The following is a 23,911-nucleotide window of genomic DNA, read 5'->3' on the forward strand; positions in this document are numbered from 1 at the left end:
GATTCCGCATTCATTGAGTTGTTGTTGTTTGACGGTCTTACGCAGTTCTGATTACCTACATGCAGATATCCGGGTCTTCTAAATATCTCCAGTGCTTCACCAGCTAAAGAAAAGGAAAGCCTGATTTCCCTCCAGCTTATAGTACAACTTCCTCCTGTAAGCTCTCAGGAATGACCGTGGACCCCACAACCCATGACATTTTGTTGTACTGGTGGGCGCTTAAAAACACTCTTATGACTTTCAACTCTGAGCTTTCCTGTGCTTGAAGATGGGTTCTTTTAGCATCACATGGAGCTCCGGCCCCCACTTCAGCTCATTACATCAGTTATTTACCCGTTATCCTCACCTTTAGGACATTCCTTAAATGTGTCCTTAGCTTGACCCGATTCTGCGGAAATTCTTATTTACGTCTTAATTGTTTCCTGTCCTGACTGTAGCAGTTCCTCTTTTATAGTCTCCCTAAATCCTTGCTCTTTAAACTTCAGAGGGGTCTCAGAATGTTATGGCGAGACTACAGATGCCTGCTTTTGGAAAGGACATGCATTGTGTTGAAGTGATGTCTATTGACCTGGTGTTTTGTTTTTTAACTATACCGTTTCCCTATTGACTTGTTATGATTGTTTGGTTTGAAAATGGATGAAACGAGCGTTTGGAAGGAGTAGTACAGCTGACAGGTTCTATTGGAAACTGCATTCTGAACCATTTCAATTAGGTTTTCAGTGGGGGGAAATTATCATGATGGTAGAGTTTCCTTACAGTTATGGTAGACTTTTATTGAAGTTTCACTTCTTACCTAGCCTTAGACTGGGAGGATGAGAAAAGGTTGTGAAATAGAATCATGCTTCCTTTATTCTAAAGACATTAAAATGGTCTTCACAGTTATAATTATAGTAGGACTTGGTAGTATTTTGTATTGTATTTCCAAAGTGTTTTTTAAATGAATAATCCAACCCCCCAAATATGCTTATGAAGTGGACAAGGGACAGTTTTGCCCTCCCCCTTCCACAGCTATCGAGGGGCGGGCCTGCAGTTCTGATCTTTCCTCTGGAAACGGGGAGCATTTCATTGTTACCTAATGATACATAGGGAGCAATGTCATCTTTGTTGTGTGTGTGAGATGAAAGTAATTGACTATCAAAATTGACACTTCCTAACTTTAATAAGAATTATGGTTGACTTTTGTCACAACGCATTATTAATAAGGAACAAAAAGGAGCATGTGTATTTTATCTCCCTCAAACATACCTTTAGGGAACCTTCTTATTTTTGTGAAGAAAAAAAAAAGGTTTTAATCATCTGATCTTTTTGTGAATTTATTCTGTGGAAAAGGGGATTTTGCTGTAGCGTATGTGGTGTTCTCTCTGTGTCTCTCCTGCTCCCCTGTCTCAATCTCTCTCTGTCTCCCTCCTCCTCCTCCTCCTCCTCCTCCACCTCCTCCTCCTCCTCCCCCCCTCCTCCTCCTCCTCCTCCTCCCCCTCCCCTCCCCCCCGCCGCCTCCTCCTCCTCCTCCTCCTCCTCCTCCTCCTCCTCCATCTCTTTAGCACATGTCTAGCAATCCTGAATGGAGTACAAAGGTATTTCTGAAGATTGTGTGGGCAGCACAGCACGTGGGTTCTACATTCTTTCTGAAATTCTCCAGTGTCTGTAGAGCCAGTGCTTGAGTTGATCCTGGTTCAGGCAAAACATGTGCTCTAATCATTACCATTTGGTGCCACATTCATGATCATGGCATTGGTCCTGGAAAAGGAAAATTTTAACAATTAAAAAAAAAGTGAGGCTAACAATAGAGAACCCTGTTGTTTTTATTCCTGGGGAAAACATTCTCCATTGCAGAGATTCCTTCTGGAGAAATGAACAGCTGACTAGGGTGAATCTAAGCATTATTATTATTCTCATTACCACTGTCACTGTTCTAAGTGCTTTTCATTTATTAACTCATTTAAATGTACAGTGATGCTACAAAGTAATTCTATTATTTGGTAGGTGAGGAAACTGGCACTAAGAGAACAGCTTAAAAGAGATAGAAATGGGACTTGAACATGGTCTGATTCTAGAGCCCACATTCTTAAACCAGTTGTTTTTACTGCCTCTGACATCTTGGGGTGCTTTACTCAGAATTACATTGTACATGTTTTTGAGGTCTAACAGAATTTTCATTCAATAATATTTACGAAGTATCTCTCGTGTGCTAGTATGCTAGCATTGCTTCTAGCTTCATTTACCTTTATAAATGGTCTTGCTTCTTAGAGTCTTTTTTATTTTTCATTTATATGTAACCCTCTATAATGATTTGTATTGGAGTAATGTTATGAATACATATGTACAATGCCCACTCTGTCTTGGGTATGTTTAACTTTATTTGATGTGGCTTAATGTAGGCAATATATTGAGCGGGTTGAATTAGTCTTGTGATGGGAGGCTTTGCATTCTCATTTCCTGTCTTGTAAAATTTTTTTTAACATTTCAGAGAAACAGTTGGAGTTTTTCCTCACTGGTTGAAAATATGCATTTGACTTTGAAATAACTCCACTAGAATTTATGATTATAGTAGTAATTATGAAAAGGATGGATGTTTAAAGTTTGAGCTACTTGTATGTTGAAGATTGTAAAATAAGTGGAAAACAGATTTTCTTTCAAAATTAAGTCCTTATCCCAACGAAGAATATTCACAAACCTGAATGTGATCAATTTTAGGACTTCATTGTGATTGCTGAGAAGATTGCATAGTTCTTGCAAAATAAAGTTTTGTTTTGGTAGCAACAAGTCAATATTCAGACTTTCAGACTTAAAAAAAAAAATCCTACCACTCCTCTACCCAAGATTTGCCTGTAATATTTTGGTTCTATTTAGCTGTTATACTTTCTACATGGTTCACAAACAAGAAAAAATATTGCTTCCCAGAAGATGAAGAATAAATAGGATTAAGGAAAGCAAACTAGCACATTAACACGTGCACTCACATGCAAACTCACGCAAACACATCTATACACATGCACGCGTGCTCATGTACATTCACATACATATGGACACTCACACAAACTTACACACTTATGCACACTCATGTACATACACATACTCACATGCAAATAAAACCATGTGCATACACACCCAGCAAATATACACATATGCATACAGATACGTATATATGCACACATGCTCATACACACATGTATTTGAAAATAAGCCTTGTTTGGCCAAGGCTGTTTTTAGATAACATTTTGTTGTTGTTTCTTTTTGGTGTTGGGATTCAAGAACTCCTTTAAAATAAGTTTCCCAACATTATTTATAATTTCTGAGACCCGGCCTTGCATTCCTATCTTTAGTATCACTTCCTTCATGTTTATTAATTTTATATCTTTATGTTGGATTCTTTCTGCAAAAATTCTTTTATGACAAGAAGATTTCTTTTCCCCCCTGAAGCTTGAAAGACTACATTACGTGGTATAACTTTACTAGTTTTCTAAACAGTAAATATCTTGGAAACACTATTATGTTCAGCAAAACAAGTGACAGCAATCTCCTCCTTTGGGAACATGTAAGGCATGGAACTTTCTGATCTAATACTTGGATGTAGATAGACAATTCTGGTTTGTATTGAAATTTCCAAATAATTATAAAAATAATTCATTGAAAAATCCCTTAACACCCAGCAAATTATCTCCGGTTTGTCTTTGTTATGTAAGAACTACTTATTAAATTTTTGAATGGGCTGTGATGCTTCCCACAAGATACTCTTTGAGGGAATAAACCTACAGCTGCATTTCATATTATATCTCAATCTTTGCAACTTGATAACCGTGCAAAACAAGGGAACCCTTCAGAGTGCATCCACTTTCTCTACTCCTCAGGCCTCTGAATGATGCAAGAGGTTAACTGTTGCATTGTTCTGGGACGATCAATATTTCTTCCTTTGGATGTTAATGATGTGATGGCATCCAACATGGATCCTTGGGCAACTCTTTCAAGAGTCAGAAGTATTCAGAAGGGAAATAGCACCAGGCAGTACGTCATGGGTTTGCTCTTTGGAATGGATAGCTATTAATGTATACCAGATCACTTCTTCAAGGTTACTTTACCCACCCTCTTCTGTGATCCAGAGCCAAAGGATTCAAATGGGTCATTACCTTTTGTCAAATTAGTTTTGAACCTACCTTATGATAGCTTTTGGTATAGAACTTTTCTCCCAAAGGACATATAAGCACTTTATTAACATCTCTTTCATTCCTAACATATGTCTAAGATTAAAGCAGAGGCCAAGTCTTTTCCTTCACCATAGTAAAAACCCCATTTTACAGACAGGGCTGGAGACGAAGGCCATTTTCTGGAAGCAGACTTTGGCTGTTTTCCCCAAGAATTTTAATTTTGAAATACTCTCTTTTAACAATCTCAAAGATTATTAGTAAGAGTCTTTGAGATACTCATGATTAACAAAATATGTGCTCTTCTAGATTCTGTTAGGAATTATATATAATTATATAAACATACATACATACACACACATACAGACATGTGATTATGTATAAATACAGGGTGTCCTCAAAAAACGTATACACTTTTAACAGCTGATAGCTCAATTTTGAAAATGAAATGTATTTTAATAAACACTGCCTTTGTAATTATTCAGAATAAATATATGTGTGTACAATATATACATATATACACATATATTGTACAATATATATATGTGTGTGTACAATATATATATACATATATATGTGTGTGTACAATATATATATGCATACACATATATACATATATGTGTGTATATGTATATATATTGTACACACATATTCTGAATAATTACAAAGGCAGTGTTTATTAAAATGCATTTCATTTTCAAATGTATATATATATATACACACATATATACATGTATATATATATATACACACACACACACACACACACATTGGGGGGGACACCTTATATCTATAAGACATTCCTAGGCACCGTATATAAAATGGTTTCAAGCATCCCTAAAATGCCAGCTATGCCTCTTGTGTTCAGTGTGGTGATGAAGATAGGAAGGTAATGATAAAAAGGTGATCCTTGCCCTTACACAGTTAAGTAGGATCTTAACATACTTTCTGATATATGGATGTTGGATCAGCCAGGTATGAAGTGTTCCAAAAGTATTTAGATCTCATCTATACTTACCAGATTTAGTAAATTACATTTAGTCTTTAATCGCCACTTTAAAAGGCTTAAGATAGGTTCTGAAGCGATTCAAACTCCTATCACTTCCCACTAGAGACTTCAAAATGTTTGTTGCAGAATTTAGGCAATCCTTATGGTATTACTTTTTTCCTTTGGTATCAATTTTTATTTTGTATTCTGGAATTCCTTTGGCCGCACTTATTGTACGTCTTATCTACTGAGGAGATTAAAGGTGAGGAAATAAATTCCTCAAGAGGCAAGCTCATTCCTGAAGCTCTCTGCAGGGACAATGGTAATTACAAAGTAATCTTTTGACACTTGTTTCTATCACTATAAAGCACATGAGATCAGACTCATTTGAGCCTCCATCACACTATTAAATGGAATTAAATTATTCAACCTGCTGCTCTTTCATCTATTAATTTTTTTCAGTGATCATTGAGCTTATAGTATTTCAATAGGGCAGCTGCATTAGAATTGAATTTAGGAAGTTTTCCTTAATGGTTGGGAGAATCCTGCATTTGCATAGAAAGTTAGGGAAGAGGTGGAAATGAAACTTTTCAAATATATTCGGTGAACATTTCAGTCTAAAAGGAAAATAGATTATTTGGCCTAATAAAAAGATTCAGAAGCATCACAGTAATGATAGTGTTTTAATTTTTTTTCAATTACAGTTTACATTCAATATTATTTTGGATTAGTTTCAGGGGTATAGCATAGTGGTTAGACAATCATATTATTGCTGATTTTTCTTTTTCTGATTTGACACAATGCCATATGTAGTAAAATGAAATATTTCACACCATTATCTGTTTATGGACAATTTTAAATATGTTCCTAAAGAGTGACAGTTGAATAAATACCAACTGTGTGTGTGTGTGTGTGTGTGTGTGTGTGTGTACATGCACACATGACATGGGAAGACCATTAATTCTTCCCATAATTATTAAAATTTATAAAGTACATGGAAAAATAAAAGCTGTACAAAGAAATATTGATCAGAAAACACTGACTATATAGACTCATTCACACTAAATTGGTAAGGTCCATTTTTCAAAGTTGAGTTGGGTGGTGGTTTAAGAAAAAATTATTGAGACATTTCAACATTGTTTGCTTATGGAAAACATTTGTAATTCTGTTAGCAAAGAACAGTGTCAAAAATCTAAACGTTTTTCCCTGAACATCTGCATTTGCTTATTAAAAAACACCCCACACCCCCATCTCTCAAACAAGTTAAGTTTGTCACGAAATGTTTTTCAAATGTCATGAAGTACAATCTCAAATATTTCGTGAATCTCTGAGTTTTAGTCTTATTTGTTTATTTCATTTCCACATGGCCTTACATTTAATACTTAAGGTAGGCGTGGTCTAATAGGATTTTGAAGAAAAAATGTTTGAAGAGAAAAAGTCATCTTGGGGTCTGAATTTGAGGGACACAGTGGATTAGATTTTCCTATGGAGGCTTCACAAAGAAGGGGTCCCCCCCCCCCTCCACAGGTGCTGCATCAACCGAATTTCACATATTTTGGGGAGCATGATGACAACTCTCGTTCTCCACCTTTAGGCTCCCTGAAACAGGGAAATAGGATTTTGATAGAAGTTATGCGAGGGTCTGTTGGTATAACCGTTTTTCTCATAAATCTGATTTTTAAGCCAGGAGACTGAAAAGAAAGAAAAGGCAACCTGATCTCTTCCTTTTCTCTGAAAAAATAAATGTACAAATCAATGCACAGGCCTTCATTGGAGTATTTTAACGAAAACATTGAGAGAAAATGCCAAACATACTGAACTATGAGATCTTCCTTCTTGACATTATTTTTGCATATTTTCCTTTTTCATACTTGGTAGATTGCCTCAGCTAAGGAGATGAACTAGTTTCTAGGGCATTTCCTTAAGAATTTTGATGTCAGAGAAAACTTGAGATTTGGTAATGTTTTCAAAGGTCATTTGTTTTCCGTTTAAGGCAGACCCTGTGAACCAGAGCTTTTAGGAACCCCATCAGCTAATCTCTAGGTAGTGTGTAGCTGTGTCAGATGGTCAGCTTCAAAAATTTACATCTGCTGAATAGTGTGCTGTTACTTTTAGTGCAAGAGATAAGCAGTGATAACCAGGAAAGAAAGGGCCTGACTGATGGCTGCTGTGCCCTCTCTCCATTATTTGGCTGATTTCCTCTCCATCAGTATTTTTCTACTGAAATATTAATTTTAGTATTATCTTTGAAATGTATGACTGTAAAACATAATACATGCACATAACACGCTCAAATCAGTGGGAAACACTTATAGAAGAGACTGGGCTGTGTTAAGAGCTAATTGACATGGGGAAAATGAATGTAATTTTGGCTTCCTGGAAGGAACTATTTCTTTTTTTTTTTTTTAAGGTGTGTTGCCATATGCAGCTCCAAGAAAAATTAAGGTGATTTCTTACCTGAAATGCCTTTTAGTTTTTCACATTCTCTGGTTATCCATTGGTTTCATAAGATATAATATTTGAGATGTAAGGAGTGAAGATTATATGTATGATTTGCTTCCCATTACAAAACCACTTCATGAATATTTAAAGATAAATATTTAATGCAGATGTTAGGCTTCAGAAACAGTTTATGTATTTGTACCTAAAGTAAGAATAATTTAATAATTGAGGGAAAGTGCTCAATAACCACCCTCCCACATATATATATTTCTTCATTGATATGCATCATACTCACTGAGATGGAAATGAATCCTAACTCCTCTTTAATGTAAGAGAGAAAATATATAGCATAACATTTCAGTACTGTACTTTTACAGAAGTTGCTATTATGAGTTTTCTGTACACAGTGTACACTGGACATACTTTTCACATGCTTTTCTCATGAAAGCATTTCCCCGATTTCCTCACTGGATCCAATTGATGTGATAGTGACAACATGAATTAAGGACTTGTTTAATTTTTGTCCCTCAATACATGGTAAAGCCCTTATGTACCTGCCTCAATTCTTTTTTTTAAATATATTTTTATTGACTTCAGAGAGGAAGGGAGAGGGAGAGAGAGATAGAAACAACAATGATGATCAGCTGCCTCTTGCATGCCGCCTACTGGGGATCGAGCCCGCAACCCCGGGGATATGCCCTTGACCAGAGTTGAACCTGGGACCCTTCAGTCTGCAGGCTGATGCTCTATCCACTGAGCCAAACTGGCTAGGGCTGTGCCTGCCTCAATTCTATTTCCCAGAGCCTAACATGGGACTTGGCTTATAATATGTAGGTGCTCAATTAATGTTTGTGAATCAACAGATCTGTACTTAATTGTATAAATTTTGTTCATTTATTAAAATTGAAACATGGGTTTATGGGAACAGGATAAATTATGTTTAATTACTGAGATTTTATTTGACTGCCTAGTTAAATGTGAAATATAAGCCAGAATAGAAACTTAGTGTAATATCAGAGTAATTTATATTTAATTTTATTTTTGGATACATTTTTAGCAAAATCATATCCTAATTACTCTGAATGATATACTGCTATAGGAGGCTTTAGGTCAGTTTATTTTTAATTTTTATTTTGAAGTGAATTTTGAATAAACAAATTGAGCAAAACTGGCCTACAAAAGGTTTTTAACGTGGATATAGATACCAGTAGGTGGCGCTGTATTCCAGTGCTGACTAACAAATGGACTCTTCCAGAGAGTTGACTCCTGTGGTAGAACCCACATTCTGGCCAATCATTTCATAATGAATTTTATACGTCACGGTATGAATTACACATCTTAAATTCTGTATACACATAACTATAATTTAGAATTTAATAGGATTTTTTTTTACTCTTCTACATTATTTTTGGATTTGAACTATGAATTTGCTGTCATGTAAATAGTTATAATTTTGCTATATTACATTTAATTTATCTTGAATGTTTACTAACAAAATACACACAGCAGGAACTGAAACAGAAGTAACTGCAAAATGAAGTTTAGACTCACCATGAAGAAAGACGAAGAAATGACGAGTGGATGCATAGGAGATTGAGTTTACTCAAAAGTGACAGAGAAACTACAGTGGAGTTTTGTATATTGTTAGTTCACGTAAGCTGTTAGGCTGTGTATCACTTCCCCACATATGGCATTTTGCTATTCACTGCTGAAGATGCTACATAGTTTGTTCTGAGTGATAAGCTGGAATTCCAAAGGTGAAACAGCAGTTTTAGATGGGAACAGTCAAGTTTAATCTCTAACCTGAAGAGAAATAGCTATAGAACCTGACAACTTGAAAATGGAAGAGACCTTCACGTTCAAGCCCTGCTTTCTTCCCTGAACCAATAATTGTGTAAGCTACTCTTTTCAGTTGTCGATAAGTTTCCGACTTAAATGTTTTATTCTCTTGCCTTTTTTTTTTTTTCCATCCTCTTCAGAGGATATTTTTCCCATTGATTTTTTTTTTTTTTTAGAGAGAGTGGAGGGGAGGGAAGAGGGGAAAGAGAGGGAGAGGAAACATCGATGTGAGAGAGACACATCAACTGTACACTTCCCGCATGTACCCTGACAGGGGCAGGAGATCGAGCCTGCAACCCAGGCACATGCTCCTGACCAGGAATCCAACCTGAGACCCTTCAGTCCTCAGGGCAACACTCTAACCACTCAGCAAAACCAGCCAGGGCTCTCCCGCCTTTTAAATAGATGATGTTGTTCCTGAAACATCTCTGTACTATAAAATTGAAAACTAGTGCTAGAAACAGGGATGGGGAAAGACGTCCCAGTATATACTGGCTTTCATAATACAGTACATTTTACTAGACAAACAGTTGAAGTTGAGTTCTGGCAAATTACTTCTTTCATGATTCCTTTCTCATCAAAACAGTCATTTACCCAGGCTGTGTTATGCAGTTCCTTTATCCATCACAATCGAAGCCATGTCTTTAATGAAAGGAATTGCTGCTAGTTTTATATATTTTGTTTTTTGTCCACTTGCGACCACCTCTTTTCCTAAATACCCATGAACATTTTAGACATTTTCTTGAATTTACAATTAAGTTTACCAATCCATATATGCTTTCCAATATTGGCCCCTCTTTTCCTCTTTTTTAAAAAGAATAGTTTTTCTATTGTCATTTTTTATTACATTTTCCCATTCTCCATGAATTCTTAGATAATACATAAATATGTATCCTACGTATGTTCTTTCAGAAACTAAAACATAATTTAGTCAGATATTGGGGGAAATATCTCATTCAAATTGATTTATTATTCTCTTCTTATCTTTTCAGTCACGCTGTACCAATTTCTCCGATTGCAGTGGCTTTTTCTGTAAATCCCTATAATCTTTCTTCTTAAATATTTTACTTTCAAACATGTTCTTCTTTGCCTGGCTATGGTGACTCAGTGGTTGAGCATTGACCTATGAACCAGGAGGTCATAGTTCAATTCCTGGTCAGGACATACTCTCGGGTTGCCGGCTCGATCCCCAGTCCTGCCGGAGGCAGCTGATCAATGATTCTCTTTCATCAATGATGCTTCTATCTCTCTCTCTCCCTCTCCCTTCCTGTCTGAAATCAATAGAAATATATTTTTTAAAATAAAAAATATGTTCTTCTTTTGCTGTTGGAAAAGAATCGGAGAATCAATCTTAGCAGACATTCCCCCAAATATTTAAAAAATAGAAATATCAAACAAATCAAGGGATTACATACATTGAAGCACTGATGCAATCACAATGGAATAGTCAACAAAACAGTATTATAAAACCCAACCAAGATTCTGAAAAGTTGTTTTATTTCCCTTTTACTAACAATGCATCGTGCCGTGCAACCTATTTATCACGACCTCTCAAAGGTTCAGCAAGGCACAGGAGAAGAGATAGAATCGCCCCCCCCCCCCTCAAGAAGCAGGAAGTAGATAAAGGAAGTAGCAGAAAGGAATAAAAGCACAATGAAGCATGATAACGGGGCCAGTGGGGTACAGGAATGACTGCCAGCAGGCTTGCAAGTATGTGTAAGCTATTTGCCTTTGATTGGAAACTGTCAGCAGGGGAAAGTGTTGATATAATTGCTGAGGTTACTTAGTTCTTATTCTCCAAGACACACAGTTGGTTTGGGGCACGGATCCCGAATGAGATTAGCCTCCTCTAACACCACCTCACCAGTAGCATTGTTTTTGTTACGCAAGGGTGATTCAACTAATCGGGCCATGCTAGTTGGGATTGAATTTTGCTGTATTCACTTTACAACCCAAGGCATTCTTCATTCAGTTCCTTTAAACTGGGACGTAAAATTATGAAGCTGAGACAGCCCCAAATAATGGATATTCTTAGTTTGTAGAACAGATCATCAACAGGTCTAGATCAAACTAATTAGAAGAGAAAGATTTACTGCCCAGTGGCCTCAGGTTTTGGGAGAATCACTGTCTTGGAAATTAAAGTTGTTTTCTTTGATTCGAAGAAGGCTACAAATAGTAAATTCTGCAATATAGTCTGAAAAATATAGTCAAGCGTATACATGTTGTTCTTTGCAGTTTTAGGATTTAGCGGATTATTATGATTAAAATCAATCTAGCTGCAGGTCATTAGCCACTTGCCTTTGACTCATCCAAGAATCCTGCGTGGGGAACAGTATGGATAGAATATACTATTTGGATGCTGTGCAGCAATATTTTCTGGTTGTGAAGTACTTGCAATAAACTGTAAGTGGAATTGACCGTCTACTGCATGGATCTGTATAAAGATATTGCTTAGGCTGCTATTAGCACATTGATTTTTATGGATAGACTTTTTTTTATATATAGACATGTTCTTTGCCTGTTCTGATCATCAAATTTCCAACTTTTAAAATCAAACACCCTTATTGATAAAAATGTGGAGTATACCAGTATAACTAATGTTATATATATTAGCTCATAAATTACATGCATGCACTATTATTCTCACACGTTATGTTAACTTAAAGCCAGAAAACCTATAAGGGACCGAGATACATAAATATGAGTAGATATTTCTTGCATACAAATATTTTGGGATGTGTGTGCCTCACGGTAGAGACCGCCAATATGAAGGATGTGCAGCATTTAACTAAAGGTATATACGGTGTGGGGAATTCTGAGGTTAGCGCCAAGCTTTCTTTTCTCTTTTTAAATTTATAGTAGCTGTATGTCAGTAGAGTTTTGACATATGTTTGATCTAAGGGAAATGAATTTTCTTATGGGTAGAAGGGTTCAGGAGATTCATTCAATCGCGTATTCATAAAAACTAATGGATAACCAAGTTTAAGGGGAGTTTACTGTAACCCCTACTGAGTTTCAGTCAACACTGGGCAATTTGTTTCCCCAGAATTGATACATATAACTCTTGCAAACCAACGAACTCTCTAGAATGTAATTCATTTACCAGATGTGTAAGAGTCTGGTGACATGTATACTCTGTGTGTGTGTGTGTGTGTGTGTGTGTGTGTGTGTGTGTGTGTGTGAGACAACTCCATTTCCGCCCAGACTGGCTCAGCTTTATTGGCTCTGCTGAGAGCGAAGGGGCCAGTCTTACCATCCCTTAACCTTTTGAGCCGAGGAGTCGTCTTCGCAGCAGAACCTGCGCATGTTCCCCTTGTGCTTGGCCAACTCGGGGGGTTCTGGAAAGCCAAGGAGAAGGCTGGGCCCTGGGGAGGTCACTGGGCAGGCAGCGTTGATTCTGGAAGGATGAGAGATAGTGGGCCCTGCTCTGGGATGTGACTCTAGTACCTGCCTATTTCCTGTAATCAACCAGGAGCCCCAACCATGTCAAAGCTGGGCGTTCTAGCTCTTGTCTGCCTGGTCCGCATCCTCTTATTAACCCGAAGGACCCGGCAGGGTTCATTGTAAATTAAATCAAATTACGTCTTCCTCACACAATTACATCAGTGTGGTTCACTGAGTCCATCAGTATAGCCAGGAGTGCTTTCTTGCAGCCCATACGTGTTTTGAACGAACAGATCAGGTTTTTAAAAAGAGGTATCTCTTTGGCTAGCGTCAGAAATTAGTCTGTTATTGAATCGGTTTTAGTGAGATTCAGTGGCATATTGGGTGCCCAACAGGAGTCAATGCATCCAAAATAAATAAAATTGTAGCTAACGATGTGGACTTCCTCATTTAGGTTTTCATTGTTTTAAAAATGGGTAATGTTTTTCTTGACAGAAAACACCCGTGTAGTGGACAGGAAATACCCTGTTTGACAGAGGGTACTTCAGATTCAGGTTTTTTTGGTTTGCTTACGAAAGCAACTTACGTTCCTCGCTGAAAACTTGGAAACCCTATACAAGTATAAAGAAAAACAAAATCAGCAAAATTCTAACAATCTCACTGTTAAAATTTGGTGTATTTCTTTGACTCCATTCTCCCTTTCCCCTCCTTTTACCGGTCTTTCTTTTCTTTTTGTTGCGAATGGAGGCTGTGTTGTAATGGGATATTTTGTTTTATATTTCATCTTCCCCCCTACACAAACATCGCAAGCAATTGACCTATTCCAAAACAGTGTTTAAAATATTACAAATGGATCTTGGTTTATTTCATTATCTTCTATTGGAAATTAAAGGAATTTTCCCCTTGAAAGAAAATATTTGATTAGATATTTTAACTTCCTGGGAACAATGTATTCTCGTCATGAGACATATCATTTTATGGAAAAAGGCAGTTCACTTTTCCCCTCGATCCACAGCATCTCTAAGGCAAACATGGGAAACAGGTGTGCGAGGAGGCGCCGTATGAAGACATGCTCTTAGAAATTTAAGGAAAAGTGCAAATGATGTTTAATGCTGATTTCATAGCTCTGCACATTCATAGGTATTTTGTTGTTGTTGTTCTTTTGCCGTAATTGACCACAAGCTTGATGTTGCCTCAATTTACTACAGATTTCTGGCCAAAGTGCTTGTGTTTGATGGAAGTTAGTCATGAACTTCCCAGGCGCCATCTCCTGGTTTTGTGGTTTCAGCGGAATCCGAGTCAGGTCCATTGGGTAGTTCCTCTGACCGAAAGCCAGAAGATAGAACCGAAGTGAAATATCCTGTTCTGGAAAAATAAGCCCCCCCCCCGGAGGACCTGCGTGTCTTCCCTGATTTCTTTTTCTTCCTAAATTAAGAACTAAAACTGAAACAAGAAACAGCACTTTCAATTTAATTAAAACAAGCCAGACTTCTAGAAAGAAGAAATTAAATTACCAAGGCTCATAGTGCAGCCAAGTGTGTTGTTCTGTTCTTATTACTTTACTACTAGGCTACTATTTTTATTTTTTTTTCTTTCAAACGTATCTGAACACTTTGGAACTAACAGCAGGTAGGTTTTTGTTTGTTTGTTTGTTTGTTTGAATCACCATCAGCAACATTTTATGGGGGAAATGCCAGCATATCTTTGGTAGAAATGGGATTAGATGTAAAATGTTCTGTCCTCACTCTGAGACTGTGATGACGACAATACCATCACGCATTCATGTGTCCTGCGTGCTGGGCTGTATGCTTCCGCTGGCTTACTTCTCTCAGCAACTCTGGGGAGGTTTATTAAATAGCTTGTTATAGCCAGTAAGCCCCAAAGCCACAACTGGCATTCATGTTTGTTTTATTCCGCAGCCTATATTTTTCAAACTTTTTTTATTTAATATTTTTACTTGGGGCCCGATGCACAAAGATTCATGCAGGAATAGGCCTTCCTTCCCCTGGCTGCCGGCACCGCCTTCGCTCTAGCCCGGAGCCACCTTTTCGCCTTCGCTCTGGCCCGGAGCCGCCTTCCGCCTCTCGCCTTGTCACGTCAGTTTGCATATTCCCTCCTTATTGGCTGTGGGCGCCGCCATCTTCGTCGTGGAGTTATGGTCAATTTGCATATTCTCTCTTTATTAGATAGGATTGATTTCAGAGAGGAAGGGAAAGGGAGAGATAGAAACATCAGTGATGAGAGAAAAATCATTGATCGGCTGCCTCCTGCACACCCCACATTAGGGATTGAGCCCGCAACCTGGGCATGTGCCCTGACCCGGAATCGAACTCCTGAGCCACACTGGCCAGGCTTCCAACTTTTTATTCCATCAGAGCACTTGACCTGTTGTCTTAAAAAACAAAAAACAAACCTAACACCTAAAGTGATACAGGAAACTTTGAGTCCATTCTAAAGTTAACTCTTACTTCTATATGTGACCAACAATGGAGAAAGAAAGGAATGGAGTATTAATATACCTATAGGCTAATGTGTCCTTGAGAAAAAGTGTGAATAGGCGTTTATTACCGTTTTATTATATCTTAATGCAACAGAAAGGAGAAACAGGAAATTGATCCTAATGCTACTCAGATTCAGTAGATACTGACTGAGCATCTACTATGTCTTAGAAACTAGCTGTTCACACAAGTATTGGCCACATAGAACCACTTAGGAGAGGTATTCCCAAGTCTCTACACAAAGGCACTGAAGCTTGGAGAGTTAAGTAACTTTTCACTAATGATATAGAACCAGTATAAAAACATAGGTGTTGCCTTGACATGCAGTGTTCTTCTACGTGTCTTTCTTCTGTGCCATTGTTAGAGGATAGCCATTAACATTTGTACATAAAACTTTATTTTAAAAGAGGGAAGATTTGTGCAGTGCTTACTTTGCTTTGAATGGCAAGAAAAGTGTGGTAGCAATTGCCGATTTCTATCTGTAACTGTGTTTGAGATATTGGATGTCTGGAGTTTTGATACATACAGCCAGTTTAAAATATTCATGAAATTATTATATCAGTTCTGTCCAAAGTGAACCGTTTCTCATCTTATTCTTCAACGGTTTGTCACTTGAATTCTCTCTTGTTTGTTGTTTATGTTACATTTACTCAGCGTTTATATTTTAGGTAGGGGGTGTGTTGTTAACATTCTTAATCTTTGTCAAATCCATTGGCAGGCCCACTTACCCTAGTGTTTGGTCAGTTGCTTAGGGGACAAAACCAAACAGCATATTGGTTGTGTTATGTTGGCCTTTGTGGTTTCACAGTGTAGGAAGTCCAGTCCTTGTTCAATATCATGCAACCATTTCTGTGCTAAAATGTTTTCTACTATATGTAACCAGTGGTTTAAAAAAGTATTTGGAGGAGACTGACGAAATTTAGATTCCAAAACAAAGCAACGGTGCCAGAATCTAATCAATCAGGAATTCCTTTGTTTCTGCAACAATTAAACATTTGAAAATGACTTTTGGTGAATGGGAACTGATTTGAGCGTGGTTTGGAGTAAAGAATGCGGGCGTTCGAGTCGGGTAGCTCCAGGTTGCAATCTGGGCTCTGCTCTCAGTTTGTCACATGAAGATAAGAGTACCTCACTTGCAGGGCTGTTTTGAGGAGCGCACAATAAAATCGATGCGCAGTGCCAGACGAAAAGCAGATGGCTATTATTATTTCCTAGTACTTCCAACTCAATTCCTAAACATAGAATACATGTGGGTTTTGAGAATGTTCAAATGTTAAGACTCAAAATTAAAGAATTTAGGATACGACCTTTTTCGAACGGGGTTGTTTCAAGTCACATTATCCCATTCTCTTCCTAGAAATGATCCAAAACAAGGTCATGAGAATCAAAAATGTAAACAACTATTTTTTGGTGAGAGGGAGAGACCGCTAAAGCCCCAGATTACCCCCCAAAAGGAATTTCTGCCCACAGCTGTGGAGGGCGTACGGCAGGATGTGGAAATGGACAGGAGTGGAGACAGGAAGCAGCCTCTGCACTAAGAGGACTAGTTGTTGTTGTTTTTAAAAATATATTTTATTGATTTTTTACAGAGAGGAAGGGAAAGGGAGAATTAGAAACATCGATCAGCTGCCTCCTGCACACCCCCTACTAGGGATGTGCCCGAAACCAAAGTACATGCCCTTGACCGGAATCGAACCTGGGACCCTTGAGTCTGCAGGCCTATGCTTTATCCACTGAGCCAAACCCGTTAGGGCGAAGAGGACTAGTTTTGAAGATGGAGAGATACCCTGAGGTGCAGTGCCTGAACTCCATTTTTATAACAGAACAGATTGGTTGCACCAGCAGAGGGCAGACTTTTACAGACCCTGTGCGGTTCTTAGTGAAAAGAATGGGCTAACCACACGAAACACAGCCCTGGTGTACGGCACAGTGGTTAGACAAGCCTGTACTTTACCAAGTGGCTCTCCTGATAGTTCCAGTGCCCACCTGGCACAGTACGTAGTTGTGACAATATTATTGACTATATTCCCTCTGCTGTGCTTTACAATCCCGTGACTGTTCGGTAACTACCAGTTTGTAGTTCTTTTTTTTTTGACTGTCCTAAATGGTTTATTAGGTATGAATTTTACAAACATTACTTATCTTAGCGGTAACGGTGGAGCTGGAGAGTATTGCGCCTTCTCCAAGCTGCACGGCGAGAACCACCAACAGTGGTGGTGGAACTGGTGGCCCTTCCCAAGGCCACGGCTCTTGCGGCCCGCAGGTGTCAGCCTGTGCTTGTGGACTGGTTTGGTGATCCACTGGGTGTCAGGATTTCTTCTGAGAGCCTTATGGAATGGATCCATGAGGATAACCTCAAAGATTTTGTACGTGGAATCTTCACCAACCCAGTAAGAATTCAGGACGCTCAGAGCCCCACAGTGGTGTCCAGCTCACTCTTCGGCAACAGACTGAAGACTTGGAGCAAACTTCAGCTGGTTGCCACCGTGATGGATAGGCTTGCCATGGGTCGCACCCTTCGGAACAGGGCGTTTGCGGCCACCACGGCGCACACGAATCCGCTAGATGCCATAACCTTGCTTGGCCTTGCAGCCCAGCCTGCGCGCTCTGTCGGGCCGGGTGGGGCGGGGGGCCCTGTGGAGCGCAGAGAGCTGGCGGCACTGCCAGCAGCTGCACCCTGAGGAGGAAGCGTGTTACATCAGACTGCTGCTTCCTCCGGACTGCTGCTTCCTCCATCGCTCCTGCATGTACTTGGAAGCGCCCATCTTGGTTTACCTGCTGGCTGCGGCCAGACGGAAAGGAAGAGCCTCTCTCCCACAATCCTCTTTGGGCTCCATTTGTAGTGTTTAATCCCTTCATGTTTTTCACCCGGCTCCCAGCCTCCTTCCCTTCTGATGACAGGCAGCCTGTTTTCTGTGTCTGTGAGTCTGTTTCTGTTTTGTTTGTTCATTTATTTTGCTCTTTAGATTCCAGATGTAAGTGAAACCATAGGGTATTTGTCTCTTGTCTGACTTATTTCACTTTACATGATACCCTGTAGGTCCATCCATGCTGTTGCATATGGTAAGATTACATTATTTTTTTTTTAATGGCTGAATAATATTCCATTGTATATAGGTACCCTAACTATTTTATCCAGTTGTCTGTTGATGGGCACTTAGGTTGCTTCCATGTCTTGGCTATTGTAAATAATGCTGCAGTAATATTGAATGTAAACTGTAATTTTAAGAAGAGATTTAGCTCTGGCCAGTGTGCCTCGGCTGGTTGGACATTGCCCCCTGCACTAAAAGGTTGCTGATTCCAGTCTCTGGTTAGGGCACATGCCTGGGTTGTGGGCGTGCAGGAGGCAGCCAATTGAGGTTCTGCTTTCATGTCGATGTTTCTCTATCTCCCTCTCCCTTACTCTCTCTCTAAAAAGAAATCAAATTAAAAATCTTGAAAAAAAGATTTAAACTATAAAAAAAAGCCAAATTTCTTCTTTATAAGTATAAACCAAAAATATAGGCTTTAATTTTTATAATTGATGAGAAAATCTTGGCTTCAAAATAATGTATTAATAAATATATCATCAAACTATTTTATATGATTATATTATGTTAAACTTGGGGCTGTCTTTGCTGAACCTGTGATCTTCATTCTTTCCCAAACATGAAAGGAACAAAATAGAAACAAACACACAAAAAACACAAACCATACTTCCAGCAAATGGCCAGTCTCTGTTGCAGTGGAGGAGAAAAAAGTGAGTTAAGAAAACTGCAGCCGCTACTATGTCCATTGGCTGAAGAAATAAACATACAAACAAAGTCATTTATCATGAGAAAAAGTGCTATTATCCTGGAACATGTCCCTGGGTGCTTCCCCGCATGAACCTCCAACCAACAGCTGCTGGTAAAGAATAAAAAAAAGTACCAGTTTCAACACTGTGATAGAAAAAAGAAACAACCCAAGATCTTTAAAAAAAGAATCACAAGGAAAAAATGAGTAAATGTAGGGGAAAACCAAAAGCTAGGCAAAGAGAATTTATGAGAAAGAAGAAATCCATGTGACTAAAAAAAGAGATAAAAATGGTGGTTGAACAGAGTGTGCCATAAATTTAAAAATAAAGCCACACAAAACATTAAAGAAATAAATGTCTCTATGAAGGTCAGGAATTCAGAAAAGATTTGGTAGGCAAACAGCAGAGAGGCTCAAGAAAGAAATGGAAGAGAAAAATAAGACCACAGAAATAAAAGTAAAATTGGAAAATTGGACAGGAAAATTCACAAGATTAAATACTGCTGAAAATATAGCAAAGATCTAAAGGATGGATGTGAGGCAAGAGCAAAATGAAACAAATTTTAAGAGTTCAAAAGGATTAGAGCAAGCATGTCAAACTCAAAGGCTAACACGGGCCAAATAAGGTTTAAGTTTATGTGGGCCGCGAAAAAAAACAAACACGTCAATTTTCATAGAAATGTAGGTTTATTTTGATAGAGCATGCTGAATACAAAGGGCTGAAATAAATGAGTAATCGTTAACAAAATAATAGAACATTGTAATAAAAATTAATATTTTTTCTTGAACATTAACTTACCCAGACACGGAATAACTGCACAAATTAATAAGCGTAATGCAAATAAACCTCTTTTTCTTGTTCTCCGAAAGTGAAATATTTCCTGTTGCGCTCACCAGACAAGTCAGTCTAAGACTAATGACGTGGCCATCGGCTGCTAAAATATTCGCTGCTGGTATTAGTGGAGAGAAATGGTGCGCCTGCGTGTAAGGTGCATAAGGGAAATGGATGCAACGCCATTATAGTAATCAGTCATTAGTGAACATTGTAGTTCGTTATTAATAATTATGTATAACAGGATATTGTAAAAATTAAGTTACGAAATTCTTATTAAAACAGTTCTTACATACCGTTATATTGGCTGGGCTGCAAAAATATTCATTGTGGGCCACATGCGACCCGTGGGCCGCAAGTTTGACATGCTTGATTAGAGAGAGAATAGTAGCTATAGAAGACAAAGGAAATCAAGCATGCATGTTACTGGAGTCACTAATAGAGGAATGGAAATCATGTGACAAAACAAATATTTAAAGGTAGAAATTAAGTGAAGTGCCATAAATTAACAGAAAAAATAGGAGCAATTTAGAGTGACAGACCTTAATTTTCTTCCATAATTTGTGACAAATCAAGTGGACAAAAATATGTAAATCTATAAGATGTCGTTAACATAATTAGTAAGATGGATCTAATTTATATGTAACACTATGTTTCCTGAAAACAAGGGATACATTTTCTCAAGTGATCCAAGTGATCATGGATTATTAGCAGAAACCAAACATTTACAGTATCACAAGGAAAAGTGTACTAATCCAAACACAATAAAACTAGAAATTAGTTATAAGAGAAGAAAATTTAAAATAATTCATCAAAATTAAAAATTTGTCTCTCAAAATCATGTCAAAGAGGAAATCAAAACTAAAATTGTTAAAGTCTTGAAAATAAATGTCATAAAAACACAGCATATCAGAATCTACAGTATATGCATAAAACAACTCCCAGAAGAAAAAATATAAATTTACTACTTTGAGTAGTAAATTAGGAAGTTAGGAGAAAACAATAAAATCAGTCTATCCAAAGCAAAATGAGATGATTAAGAATCATAAAAGCAGAAATGAATTAATTATGTAAGAGATAAATAAAAGTACTTCTTTGGGAAAAATAAAAGATTAGCTAATGAAATTTTTAAAAAGGTAGTGCAATAATAGGAAAAATGTCTGGAAATGTAAGCTATAAGAAATTTTGTTTTCTAAACCCTAGGTGAGTACTTTGAAAAACTGGTTATATTTCTAGAGAGGGATAATTTATGAAAAGACTTCAAAATATATAGAACATGCAAACAGACAAATTAACAAATTAACAGGGTGAGGGAGTTTTGCAGAGAAATCGAGGCCCTGATGATATCATTAGGGAATTCTACCAAAACTTTAAAAACCTGGTAACGTCAATGGTATTTAAACTGTTCTAGAGAACAGGAAATGGAAATTTAACAATTTTTAAAATTATGTGAGCATGATATTGACATCAAAATTTAATAAAGATTGAACTTAAAGGAAAACATTAGATTATTCATGTCCACGCAAATAAGTATGCAAAAATCCTAAATAAAATGTTGACAGACAGAATCTAGTATAAATTAAAATAATAAGACAGCTTGATTAAGGGGGTTTATTTGGGGGACATAATGGTTCCATGAAAAGAAATCTATTAACATTACATTTAAAGAAGAAAGTACATGGTTTAGTTCATACATGTGAAAAGGCAACACAAATTAATGTTCACACTTTACTTAACAAAAAGAACAATCTCTAATACTATTGGGAATAGGTAGATATTGTCTTAACCTGATAAAATATATCTATTTCAATCCCAAATCCAGTGTCATATTCGGTGGGGAAACACTAGAATATTCTTGCTATTTTCAGAAACAGATAATGAAGTTCATTATCACCTTTATTATTTAACATTGTTCTGGAGTACTAAACCAATTCAATTAGACCAGAAAAAAAAATTAGAGATATAAAAATAGAAAAATATTTAGAGTTGATCTGATTGCATAATTAAGAAACCAAAAGAATCAGCTGAAAAGCCTTACAGAGTAAAAATATTCCAAAGAGCTATGAAAGAAAAAAATAATATAAAAAATCAGTAGCTCTTCTATACAGAGTTACAATGATTTATAAGACATAGTGAAAGATCCCAATTTAAAAGGCTTCCAATGTTCCCAAATAACACTTCAATAATTGAAATACCATGGAAAACCTCAGCATCTTGTTAATTTCTCCTAACTCATTCTATCAATTTATGTGACATTCACAAAAATACGTACAGGATATTTTTGGACCTAAGTAGGCTAATCTGAAGTTGATAAGGAAAAATATATCGGCATAAAAGCCAGGAAAATTTCTCTAAGAGGGACTCATAATGTGGAATTAGCCCCGCCAGAGATTAAATAAACCATATTACGCCTCAGATATTAAGATACTTTGCTTGTAGGGCATGAAGGGAAACATTAATTGAAAAGACTACAGAATACATACATGAACTCTAGTGGCAAGTAATATGAATGGGAAAAAATGGATTTTTCAATAAATAATGATAAGCCCACAGGGTAGCCATTTGGGGGCGGGGAGGGGGAAAGGATCCATACTTCATAGTTTACACCAGCAGAAACTTCAAATGGATCGTATATGTAAATGTAAAACATAAACTATAAAAGTATGAGGAGACATCATGAGGCAATTCTATATAACTTCTGCATGAAAAAAGCTTTTCCAACTACCATAAAAAAAACAAAAGACAGGAACCATAAGAAAAAAGTAAATATTACTATTTCTGCATGGCCAGAATAGCTATAAGGAACATCAAACTAGAGAAAACTTTTTGCAAGTCATATCACAGACAAAACTTAATTTACCTAACATATAGAGAACTTCTGTACATTGACCGAAAAATCCAGTAGCCCAATATAAAAATGGACAAAGATGGTGGACATTCATTTGACACAAAGGACATGAAGAGAGGCCTTCCCTTGATACTATAATATTAAGCAGCCCCTTCCCCATTATCTGTCTCAATAGCCTGCTTACTACTATTTCCATCATAGCACCCATTCTAACCCGTTGTGTTGTTTTTTTTCTCTCTTCGCTTGATTACTTGTTTTATTCTCCATTTTTCTCTTCAAGGCTGTGAATTCCATGAGGAAAGGGATCACAGGTGGTTCCCTGTGCCAAACATCATGCTGTCAGACATAAGGAAGGCACTTAGGAACCTATTCTATTCTAGTCTGCTCGATCCCTTCTTCAGATGAATGCCTTCTAAACATTCTTCCTAACGACCTGTGCCAAACATCTCCAGCTTTCTTATAGTAGACTTACAGAATTAAAAAGAAGTCATGTAAATTCACATAGCAAGTAAGCTACAATGTGAACTATCTCATTAGGCTTTCAATGGCCAGCTTCAAGCATGGCGCGTGATATCCAGGAGGGATGTAATAATTATCTGTTGAATTAAAAAGTGTTAGAAGAAGAGTGTTTGCCAGAAGAGATCTTAAATTTTTGTCAGTCTGTTCTTTGGCAGAGTGTATGCGTCATTAATAACTGTATGAGAGTCTTCAATTCAATTTAATTTGCTTTGAATTTTCTTCAGTTAATTAATCTCTTTGACTTTATTGATTTAATTATCATAATGAAATTAATAGACAAAATTAGAGATAGTGTGTGAATGACTTCGGAAGTTCTCTAATTTTTTAAGACTAGATGCCATAATTGTTTTAAGAAATTTATATTGCTTTCTTTATATTACTTTATATATTCTTTTCTTTTCTTAAATATTTTTTAGATAGCCATACTAATGTTTTCCGACTTCTCCAGACACCACACTTTTAATTTCCTTTTTCATTCCTTACATTTTCACCCCTTCTAAAGTTGGTCTTGTATGTGTCCATGTGTTTCTGTTGTGGGCATTTACTTATTATGAACACACACATATATGCATACATTTGTTTATATTTTTTCTGTTTTGCAAATTAAACTACAGCTTCTTGAAGATAGGGACTAACTTTATTTCCTTT

The 23,911-nt window shown here is 37.2% G+C and overlaps 1 protein-coding gene and 1 pseudogene across 1 annotated transcript in view; one reads left to right on the top strand and one right to left on the bottom strand.

The window, feature by feature from the left end:
• Nucleotides 1-23,911, top strand: part of HMCN1 (hemicentin 1) — a 379,559-nt gene that overhangs the window by 63,934 nt on the left and 291,714 nt on the right. The window lies entirely within an intron of this gene.
• LOC103290084 (60S ribosomal protein L15-like) lies at nucleotides 17,394-18,127 on the bottom strand (annotated as a pseudogene).

This window comes from Eptesicus fuscus, chromosome 22, assembly GCF_027574615.1.
Source record: "Eptesicus fuscus isolate TK198812 chromosome 22, DD_ASM_mEF_20220401, whole genome shotgun sequence".
Taxonomy (NCBI): Eukaryota; Metazoa; Chordata; class Mammalia; order Chiroptera; family Vespertilionidae; genus Eptesicus; species Eptesicus fuscus.